Below are 12,768 nucleotides of genomic sequence, written 5' to 3' on the forward strand. Positions count from 1 at the left end.
GTCTCAAAAAAAAAAAAAAAAAAAAAAGTAAATAAACAAAAAGGACAGGGGATATGGCATAGTGGTAAAGTGCCCCTGGTTCCAATCCCTGGTCACAATCCCCTGCAAGAAAATTAAACAAATAAATGTTCATAGTTGTGCATCTTGTATGTGTATATTTATAACAATTGTAGCTCATCCCTTAGTTAATCTGTTTTTCTTCTCATCTGTATAGATCAAGACTCTTTTGAACTTTATAACTTCCTGCACTTAGTCTTATATAACCTAGATACTTACATTTTTATAACAAACAACCCTTTGTGTAGCATGGTGACATTGCACCAAATGACATGATTTCTGGGTAGGCTGAAACTGTGTTCATTTCCATGACTCCTAATAGCTCTTTTCTTTAATGAAACCTCTAAGCAAAGCATGGACCTGTTTTTTGCATTTCTCCTCCTGTCCAGCTCTTCTTCATATCTCTGATTTTCCTAGTGCCATCCCTTAGATACCTAACTCAAATACTTGCAATTCATGGCTCGCAGGCAATGCTTTCATCTCACTTTTGATTTTTCAATATTTGGAATCTCTGTCCCAGTTTCTAGGAAGAATTACTGAGTTGTTTCTATAACGATCTACCTAGAGCTTTAAATGTATGCTGCTTGACATTTGGAATGCCCCATTGGTGCCTTTTAAAGCATCTTTCTAAGCTTCTTGATCTGATCTATCTTTCTTGATTGAATTTCTTTGATTATGAGCATTCCTTACTCATCTGCATCTGACTAAAATATTTACCTCTTTCTCTTCTCAATTTTAAGGGCATTTAATTCTTTTCATCGTCAGATATTGGCCTAGACCAATGTTTCCCAAATTTCTTGAATGAGAAAAAAAAAATTCACTGGAGGTGTTAATGAAAATAGAACTATTCAGGGCTCACAAATTCAAAGGGTCTCTGTCAGGACTTTGTGTTTTCCCAACTACTACACACTGATATTTATATCAGAGTAGTATGGAGAGAAGATAGCTAACTAATCATCTAAGATGAGTGCTTCCATCACAGGATAATCTCTTTTTTTTCTCTTTTCTCATTACTCTATACTTTCATAACTAAAACCAGTTCTGAGACCCTGAGAAGTGATTTGTATTCACCTGAACACAGTAAAAATATCTTTTTATTCTAAGGACTTTTACATCTGATTGGATTCTTAAGACTAAGCACAAACATCCCTTAAGAAAAATGTCCTCTCTATTAGTAAACTTCACTTTTAAACAGGTAATTGAGGAACTAATAAGCACCTAAATTAGGTCATTCTGTACTAGACAAAACAAATGCCTAAAACTTTTTATACCACTCCTGATAAAAATTTGATTTCTCAGTGTTGAAGATTGAAAGTAAATATGAAATACTATTTTTTTTCACCCTAAATGAGTAACCAATTTGAGAAAATAGATGCTATGTTAATACAGGGTCAGATACAACTTTTTAGCTGTGAGACTGCACTAACTTTCATTTAATATGTAGAAACATGAAAAGAATAATGATTCCATCTCATAAAAAATATCCTGGATAATAGGCAGAATTGCAGCTTTTTTTTTTTTTTTTTTTAGACTCCTAATAGCTGAGATAAGAGAACTACAAAGCAACCTGGAATCCAAGAATGGTGGATACCCCTAAGGAAAAATAAGATGGGAGTGCTGGTTCAGCTGAAAAAGTTGCTAAATGCCAACAAGCCAGTGAAAAGAATTAAGTTAAAGGGTTTAATAAATTTATGAAGACTGAGTTTAGGCTGTCCTAAAACCCTTGGGGAAAAATAGATGCAGGTTCAATTACCCACATGTGGGTCTTCTCCACAGATCTCAACATGCACCCATAGTAATCCTAATTGGGAGCATGATAAGATTCTGTGAGAGTTCATAGAAAATCATCTCCTGTGGTGCAAGACTAGGAAGGGAGACCATAGCAAATGCAAGAAAGGCAGAAAATCAACTTTTATCTATCTCCTCTAGAGAACAAAGGCCTTTATTTACTAAGTGAAGGTCATTCCTTCCTTCTCAGGGCATAGGTGTCTTCTCAGGCACAGACACTTCACTACAGGAAATGAAATCAGAATAAAGGGAGAGGGGAGAAGAGGTGCAGAAAGATTCACTGCTTTCAAAGGGGAGAAATGGGTATGGAATGTGGGAGAAGCAAAATCATTGAGACAGATATCTACTGGAGCCCAGGAACCCAGAACTTGTTTAAAAGTAAGGATGGGAAGATTAACAGAGAATGTATTCATCTCCCAACAAAGGGTAATTATTATTCAAAAAAAAAATGACATCTACTATTGGGAGAGGTTCCAAAGCATGAAGACATTCACTATACCCATGTGAAAGTAAACAACTTCTAGGAGAATGTGTAGGAGGAAGCCTTTTTTTTTTTTTAAATTGTGTCTTTGGAAAACTTTTTCTTAGAAATGATACTGAGGGCATGATCCATTAAAAATGAACAAATTAATCTTGATAAAAATTAAGAACTTCTGGTTCTTCCAAACAATGTTAAGGTAGTGAAATGCTGCAGACTGGAAAAAAATATTTACAAGTTATAAACGTGATAAATGACTTGATTGTAGAGTATATTAAAGCTCTGAGAATTTAATAAGAAAACAATGTAATAAGAAAGAACAATAGATTTGAAGACAGACATTACCAAATAAAGATATGAAATGATCCTTAATATTTTTAATCATCAGGGAAGTATAAATTAAACCACAATTAGGTATCACTACTGGGTAATAAAAGCAAACAAATAGACCAAAAAACCTACAGAAATACTAACTGCTGGCAAGAATAAGTTCAAGAACTTGTTAAAGTAGGGAATTTGGGGCTCACATTCTCGGATTCTGACACATGTTGTTAGCCCAAGAATGTATATTTCTAACAAGCATTCATAAAATAATGATGCTCATTGTCCTGGAAAATATATTGGAGTACTATTTCCTTATAATGTTATTGAGCTAAGCTTAATGAATTGTATTACTTGTAACAAAAATGTATTACCAGTATGGAATTTCAGGCAGAAACTGAAATAACTTCTACATAACTATTCTAATATCTGCATTAATGAAACATTTGTTTACGCATTCCTGGAGTTCATATTACTTTGCTTCGTAATGTCCATATTTTCATGTAATTTTGGACTTTTACAGTGTCAAATAAATGTATTTTTTTGTATTCTAAGCAAAGTGTTGAACCAAGAGAATTTAAGTCAGTTTTAGAATCACATTAAAACTTTTAAGAATTTAATCAGTTTGGATCTAGATCTTGGCAAATCAAAGACTCACATTTGTTTCCCTCACATTCATGTATATTTCTCTGTGGATTTACATTTTAGCAAGCATGCCAATGTACCATTAACAATAAAAGAAGCATTCCATGAATTGGTAGTGGTTCTACCAGCCAATAGTCCTCAGCCATCCTTGAGGATTACCTCAGGTGCAGAGAATTACTCTCCCAATATGAAGAATCCTTCCTGGTTATGATATTGACAAGGGTTGGACAGCCCTGTCTAGTTCACTTCACCTTGTTCAATTCTGCAAGGCTGTTCAACCTTCAGATGTCCTTGTGGGTTCCAAAACAGTGTTTCCCTGAGATGGCATCACAGCCCAGTGTTCCTTCATTCAATCCTATTTCTGTTTCTTACATTCAGCATGTGTTTCCTATTTTACTTTTGTGTTAGGCTAATAAAAGGTCCTAACACATATTTATTTCCTTATCAATGAACTATAATCATAACCTCATAAAGTAAAAGAAATTGTAATTCAAGATCTTGAGAGGAGGACTTCATTTGGATCACCTGAATGGACCCCAAAGGTTATCACATGTGTCTTTATAAGAGACAGAAATATAAATATTGATACACACACAGAGAATGTGATGTGAAGAAAAGACATGCAGTCAGAATTCAAGAAATTCCAAGCACCAACACATGCTTGAAGCAGTAATAGATTTTCCTCTAAAGCTGCCATTAGAGGGGTACAGCCCCATCTGCACCTCAATTTCAGACCTCTGGACTTCAGAACTTCAATAGAATAAATTTCTGCTGTTTTAAAACCACTTAGTTTGTGGTAAATTGTTATAAAGACATAAATAAAAAAATGAAAGGAAAAGGGCCTAATAAACTTCCTTTATGCCAAGCTCCATCTTAAAATCCTCTAACAGGAACTTAACTGGGGAGGGACAAACTGTATGTCGATTTTTTTTTCTGGGATCATTACTGAAATTTCCACAACTGGAAAAGAAAGGATCTTTCTCCAATATCTCACTCAGTCCCAGGGTAGATTGTTGTTTTGTTTCATTTTCATTTTCTCCCTCAGATAGAAAATTAGTCCCAGTCCCAAACCATTTAAAAAGTGGAAATAAGTTGCACTTATAACATATCCCCCACTCCTAACATCAAAAGAGCAAGTACTAATATGAATAGATTCCTCAAAACAAGACACAATTCAGGCTTACTGCTATTTGGAGAAGGAGGGAGGAATGAATGCTGAGGTGGCACAATGAACATCTTTACTTATTTATATATATTTTCCCCACTGGCAAATTCTCATATCAGATTATAAACCATGAAGTAATGGATATGACTTACAAGTGATCTTTTATGTGCTGGTGCAAATTTAATACAAGAATAATTCTTATATACTTTTGCATGATTTTATTAATAAGCAATTTTTGTTAAAGCAACATACTCCAATAACTCTCCTTACTTGTTATGAACTGAATTTTGTCTCTTCCAAAATTTAATTGTTAACATCCTGACCCAAAAAGTGACTATATTTGAAGATGTCTTTAAAGAGATAATTGAGTTAAAATGATGTTTTTAAGGTGAATTATTTCAGTATATGTACTATATTTTATAAAAATATAAGAGAACATGCATATACAAAGATAAAAATCACATAAGAAAAAAAAAGGAAGAAGATGGCCACTTACATGCCATTGAGTGGGGCCTGGGAATGAATCTACCAGAGTGACAGTGTGATCTTGAATTTCTAATATCCAGAAGTGTGAGGGAGTGTATTTCTATTGTACAACTTACCCATTGTATTTGTCACGAGAGCCTTGGAAAACTAATTCTTAGCTAGAAAATAATATGTATAATATATCAAATTTAAATGTAAACAAATATTTGTAAATCAGTGAAAGTGATTACTGGGCAATATCCAGAGTGCTTTTATGTATAAAATCTCATGAGCAATATCATTAAGATATATATTATGATTTATATGGGTATTATAAGTGCTTCACTAGATTTGCTCTCTAATATAAAGAAAATAGTATTTATTTATAACAGGAAAATATTAAATATCCATCAAATTCACTAGAATATATAAATAAATTTTTAATTCATATGTCAATAAAGCCATTTTAGAAATCTCTCAGCTACAAACTCTTGTTTGACTTTCCTATAGTTAAATATTAATTAATATAATGCTGAATTATGATAATCAAAATCATTACTATCTACCCTTACATTTCTGGACTAATATCAGTAGGGCACAAAAACTAAACTTTTTTTCCAAACCTTCATTGTTTAACTTAGCCCAACCAAACTGACATACCTATGGTTATCAGTGATGGGTCATTGGGAAACAAAATCTAAAATATGTGGCATTATTTTAATGTCTATTGGCTAGAAAGATGCAGGCAATTATTCAGTGTTGGAAAGGTAGTGGTCAAATATATGCAAGTAGTAGAATTGGTAAAATTATTGCTCTATGCTACAAGTGAAGTAGGACATATGCTGTAAATCCATTGTTTCAGGCAAAGATGTTGAAATTAGATGACTAGTAGTGTCTAAGAGTTTTTATGGACTTAATTTAATAAGACATTGCAAGTAAGAGATGAGCTAAAGAATAAGTGATGGATTTAGTAAGCAACCAGAGGAATGGGTTGAAATGACAAAAATACTTAAAATTATGTGTGTTTTTGTATGCATTTTTAAATTATTTAATGAGTTCATAAGGCAAGTTTTGAGAACAGAATAACTAATTTATGTATTTTTAATTTATATTTTTAAAATGCTAAAATATTAGACTCTATTGACTAATCAATGTACACATAAATACATATGTATATGATTATATGTATGTGTATGTAAGCATATATATGTTATTTTATGTCTATTTATCAATTTAAATCAATATACATATATAGATTATGTAAAAATTACCTCAAAATGTTCTTTATTTTCTTAACCATTGAGAATAAGTTGCAGACTAGATTCCTCTTTGTCTCTAAATATTTTGGAATTCTATTTTTTTTTTAATTTCAACTACAGATAGTTAAACTGAGAAAACTAGCAAAGATTGAAAATTATTTGGAATAAACAGACCTTCCACAGCTATCGTCAATAGTCTCAATAATGTTTTTTGTTTTGTTTTGTTTTTGCCAAAAGCAAATTGTATAATGTTTTGCCTTTAGTTTTCTTGTTTTACTACCTTCTTCAATCTTAAGGATTTCCTATATTTTTATGTTCCTAATTATAGACATTTTTACAGGGTACAATTTTTACAAGGTCAATTATTTTATATAAAGTATGTCTCAAGTTGGAGTGTCTAGTGTGACCTGAGGATTAGAGTATGGTTATACAATTTTGGCAAGCATAATTAACAAATGATATATATTCATCCAAAACACATCACATCAAAAGGCTTATGAAATTATCATGCTCAGTATGAATGATATGAATTTTATCTACATAATTAAGGTAGAAGTTGAGAGTTTTCTCTAATAGACAGGTACTATTTGTTCCTTTAATATTTTATTATAACCTTTGGAGAAGAAACTTTAATACAATAAGAATATACTCTTGCTCTTTAACTTTTCACCAACCAGTTTCAATACTCTGATGATTCAAAGGACAAATCAAGATGGCTGGATAGAGAAGGTCAATTTCCTGGCTGCTTTGTGGTATGAAACCAAGAAAGCAGATAGGCAGCTTCTTAGCAAGGTGGATGAAAAAAAAAGGGAGAACTTTCCGGGATTTAATACTGGAAATTCAAAGTGGATCTGGGACATAGAATATTGGATACAATAAAAGAGGTTTATATAAGGGACAACTGGTTGAGAATACATACCTTGCTCTCCCCCACCCACTTGCAAGACCAGCTGGTAGAGAGGAGCCTGTCCAGGAATTCAAAAGGGGTATGGGAGATAGTAAGTGGAGTCAACAGTTGATGTAGTTTATTAAGAATTGGCTCCTTCACAGCATGAATGGGGTCCACTCTTCCAGTGTAGATCAGCAACTGCTGGGCCTGGAGGTGAGCTGATTTAAAATTTTCAGATCAATCAGAATTCAACTAACAATGGTTTACCTAAGCCTAAACACCACCTCACCACCTCGAAGAGTTCCATCTATGGGATTTCCTCTTACACGTCAACATGTCACTCTGAGTGGGGAGTAGGTATTACACTTCAGACCACACCACCTAACACTGCTGAGATGTGAAACTGAGAACCAATTGAACTCTAATGAAAACAATTCTTTATTTTTTATTAAGATCTTTAAATAATAATTATAATAATAATTTTAACTTTAATTAAAATAAATGCAAATTAAAACCACTCTAAGATACCATCTTACTCCAGTAAGAATGGCAGCCATTATGAAATCAAACAACAACAAGTGCTGGCGAGGATGTGGGGAAAGGGTACACTTGTACATTGCTGGTGGGACTACAAATTGGTGCGGCCAATTCGGAAAGCAGTATGGAGATTCCTTGGAAAGCTGGGAATGAAACCACCATTTGACCCAGCTATTCCCCTTCTCGGACTATTCCCCCAAAGACCTAAAAAGAGCATACTATAGGGATTCAGCTACATCAATGTTCATAGCAGCACAATTCACAATAGCTAGCCTGTGGAACCAACCTAGATGCCCTTCAATAGATGAATGGGAAAAAAATGTGGCATTTATACACAATCAAATATTACTCAGCACTAAAAAATAACAAAATCATGGCATTTGCAGGGAAATGGATGGCATTAGAGCAGATTATGCTAAGTGAAGTTAGCCAATCCCTAAAATACAAATGCCAAATATCTTCTTTGATAAAAGGAGGGTGACTCAAAACAGAGCAGGGGAAAGAGCATGAGAAGAAGATTACCATTAAGCAGGGATGAGAGGTGGGAGGGAATGGGAGAGAGAAGGGGAATTGCACAGAAGATGGAAGGAGACCTTCATTGTTATACAAAATTACATATAAGAGGACCTGAGGGGAAAGGGGAAAAAAGAGAGAGAGAGAGAGAAATGAGTTACAGTAGATGGGGTAGAGAGAGATGATGGGAGGGGAGGGGAGAGGAGGAGGAATAGGAAGGATATAGGAAAGGCAGCAGAATACAACAGACACTAGTATGGCAGTATGTATAAATGTGGCTGCATAACCAATGTGATCCTGCAATCTGTACACGTGGTAAAAATAAGAATTCATATCCCATTTGAATCAAATGTATGATATATGATATGTCAAGATCATTGTAATGTTTTGAGCAACCAATTAAAAAGTTATTTAAGTAATAATTATAATAATAATTTTAACTTTAATTTTTTTTCTTTTATTTGTTTAATTGTGACCTAAATGGTTCATGGACATGCATACATATTCAGATTTTTTTCCATTCCTACAATTTTTCAAACCAGTTATTTTTCATGGTTAAGTATTTTGAGGACCAGGATGTTTGATTATTGTATTTCAGTTTTGTTTGAATCCTTTTATTTTCATTTTTAATTTTTAAAATTTTTACTTTGTATATTTTATCTGTCACTTTTTTATTTCCTTGACTCTCTTTTTCTATTTTCTTCTGCTGACAACCAATCTCTATTGTTTTCTTTTCCACTCTTTCTCTAATTTTTTAGTTCCATTTTCTTTCCTCCCCCCTCATGACCATCACATCCTATATCACTTCTGTTTTCTCCCTGTCTGCCATTCAAAATTGTAAACCCATTTGGAAATTTACTGTTATTACTGTGGACAATAAATGATCACGTCATTTTGGCTCATTGTGACAATTAACATTGTAGATGTCATAGCAGGAATCATTTGGTTTAATGCAGTATATTGTTTGTGTTGTTTGTTTTTGTTATTTGTCTCCCCCTAAAGAGTGAGATACTGTAAACCTTCAGGGACACTATAAGTCCCCAGGGTAGAAACTCTAGTGCCTCAGATCCATATTGTTAGAAAGAAACAACATGAAAAGCCACAGAAAATAATCACCCCAAAAGAAAGAAGATAGTCCAATAACAGAATCTACCAACATCACAGTGGAAGAAATGTCAGAGAAGGAGATTATAATGTTTGTAGATAAATTGATCTGCAAGGTAAAGAATGATGTAAGAAGTGAACTCTGAAAGAAAATAGAGGAAGTGAACAATCACTTTAATAAAGAGGTAGATATTCTGAAAAAAATTAAGCAGAAATCTTTGAAATGATGGAATAAATAAACCAAATTAAAATATTTAATAGAAAGCATCACCAGCAGACTAGACCACTTGCAAGGTAGAGCTTTAGGCAAAGAAGACAAAATAAGCATTCTTGCAAATATTGACCATAGAGAAAAATGATAAGAGACCAAGAATAGAAATTCCAAGAAATATGGGATGACAGGAAAAGAACAATTAAAGATGTGTGATGATAGATGAAGGCTTGGAAACACAAATCAAAGGAATGCACAATCTTTACAATGAAATAGTATCAGAAAATTTTCCAAACCTTAGAATAAAATGGAAAATCAAGTAGAGGAGGCTAAAAAGTCCCCAAATATACAAAATAACTTCTGACCTACTTCAAGGCTCATTATCATGAAAATTCCTAACATACAATGTAAGGATAGAATTGCACAGGCTGTGAGCAAAAAACAACAGATCACATTTAGAGGGAACCAATATGAATCTCAGCTGATTTATCAACACAGATTCTCAAATATAGCAGGTTTTAGAATAATATAAAACAAGTTCTGAATAAAGTGGAAGCCAGCCCAGAATTGTACCCAGCAAAATTAAGCTTTAGAATTGATGATGAGATAAAAAATGTTCCATGATAAACAAAAAGTAAAAGAATTCACAACTAGAAAGCCTACACTACAGAATATTCTCAACAAAATATTCCATAAAGATAAAATAAAAAAGAAATGTGAAAATCAACAAAGGGAAGAACTACACTAAGGGAATAGTCAATCAAAAGATAAACTAATTCCAATTAAAAAACAGAAATAAATCAAAATGACAAGGAATAAAAAATCATTTCTCAATAATAACACTGAATGTAAATGGCCTCAACTTATCAATCAAAAGGCATAGACTGGCAGATTGGATTAAAAAAAAAAACAAGACTCAACAAAATTTTCTCTCCAACAGACTCATTTCATAGGCAAACATTCATAGACTGAAAGAAAAATAATGGAAAATAAACATATCATTTACATGGATCTTGTAAACAAGCAGGAATACCTATCCTAAGATCAAATAAAGTAGACTTCAAGCCAAAATTAATAAGAAGTGGTATCATAAGAACATTTCAAACTGCTTAAGGGAATTATACATCAGCAAGATATAATAATTTTAAATAGTTATGCCCCAAACAATGGAGCAGCTATGCACATCAAACAAACTCTCCTTGATTTCAAGAAGCAAATAGACCACAACAAAAAAGTACTGAGTGACCTTAACCCATGTCTTTCAGCACTATATAGATCCTTCAAACAAAAACTAAATAAAGAAGATATAGAATTAAAAAATACATTTGATAATTTAGACTTAACAGCAATATATAAAATATTTCATCCATCAATGACTGAATATACTTTCTTCTCAGCAGCGTATGGATTTTTCTATACAATAGGCCTTATTCTAAGTCACAAAGCAACCTTAACAAGTACAAAAAAAAATAGAGATAATGCCTTGCATTACCCCTATTATTCTGTCAGATCATAACAGGATGAAATTAGAAATCAATAATAAACTTAAAAATAGAAGCAACTCTAACACCTGGAGAATAAATAATATGCTACTGAATAACTAATGGGTAGATGAAGAAATCAGAGATGAAATAAAAAACTACTTAAAGGTAAATGGGAATAGGGACACAACTTATCAAAATCTCTGGAACACTATGAAGGCAGTGCTAAAAGAAAAGCTCATTGCTTGAGCTCACTCATTAAAAAAATAAAAAGTCAACAAATAAATGACCTAACATTACATCTAAAAGCCCTATATAAAGAAGAACAAATCAACACCAAAAAACAGCAGAAGACAGGAAATATTTAGAGACAAAATCAAACGAATTGAAACAAACAACAACAACAAAACAAAATAAACAATAACAATAAAAAACCCCAAAAGAAACAAACAAACAAAACAACTCAAAATATCACCTAATCAAAAAGGTGGTTCTATGAAAAAAATAAATGAAAGTGATAAATTCTTAGACAAGCTAATGATAAGGAAGAGAGAGGAAACTCTTAATTACCAAAATAGATGATGAAAAAGGAAATATCACAATGGACACTACTGAAGTACAGATAATAATCAGACTATTTTGAAAAGTTATACTTCAATAATATAGAGAATCTTAAAAACATCAACAAATTTCTAGAGACAGGCCCCAAATTGAATCTGGAGAACCTAGAAAATTTAAACATATCAATTGCAAGCAATTAAATTGAAGACACCATCAAAAGGCAACAAAGAAAAATCCAGGACCAGAGGAATTCCCAGACCCTCAAAGAAGAATTAACTTCAATCCTTCTCAAATTATTCCATGATACAGAAAAGGAGGAAACTTCCAAACTCATTCTATCTATGAAGCTAGTATCACTGTGATACCAAAATCAGACAAAGACACATCAAAACTTTAGAGCAATATTCCTTATAGATGCAAAAAATTTTAATAAAATACTGGAACAGAAATACCAGAGCCCCAGAAGATTATGGAGGATCAATTCTAAAGTGATATCCAGGTTAGCCAACCAAAGATCAGAGGGACTCAGCTATTTGAAATTTTGTTATCTATGGGCCAAGTATAGTGTCTTATTGGTAACAACCTATCATCACTATAAGTCTATGTCCTATTTGCTCAAGGTACATATATTCATGTATTATCAGTACACTAACTGGTTTCAAATAACAGGAACAAACTCTGGATTTGGCAACCTGACCAGGAAGTCTTCCATGAAAATGTGGTTGTGTCCCCAACCCTGAAACAAATTTTACTAATGTTATTTATATAATGTTCCTTATATTTTATGTGTGTATATTATATGGTTTACATTTAATTGACTGGAATATGATCTAAACTTTAAACTGGAGAAAATGTTATTATTTTATGCCTTTTGCAATAACAACATACTATGGAAAGTAACTATCTGAACAAAAGGGAAGCAATGTGAATAATTCATAAAATTTTTTTTATATTATGACTTTTCCACCAAATTAGTTAGAATGTTTTATTTTAAACATAATTCTTAAAATCTCTTATTTTCTAATTTACCAATGAAATTAATTGAGGTACTTTATTTGGGGCATGCTTTCATGTAGAATTATTTACTGTTTACATGATTTTTACAACATAGCCAAATTTAAATGTGCTGTCTGATTTTGTGCCAGAGGACAATGAACTCTATGCTGCTTTTCATACAGCTCTCCAATTGATTGTTAAAATGAAGGAAATGATGAAGACCCACCCACACTGTTGGCAAATATGTATTGCCTACGCAGGTAAAATAACTCATTTTACTAAAACACATTATCCTTCC

Source organism: Marmota marmota, unplaced genomic scaffold (genome assembly GCF_001458135.2).
Source record: "Marmota marmota marmota unplaced genomic scaffold, marMar, whole genome shotgun sequence".
Classification (NCBI taxonomy): Eukaryota; Metazoa; Chordata; class Mammalia; order Rodentia; family Sciuridae; genus Marmota; species Marmota marmota.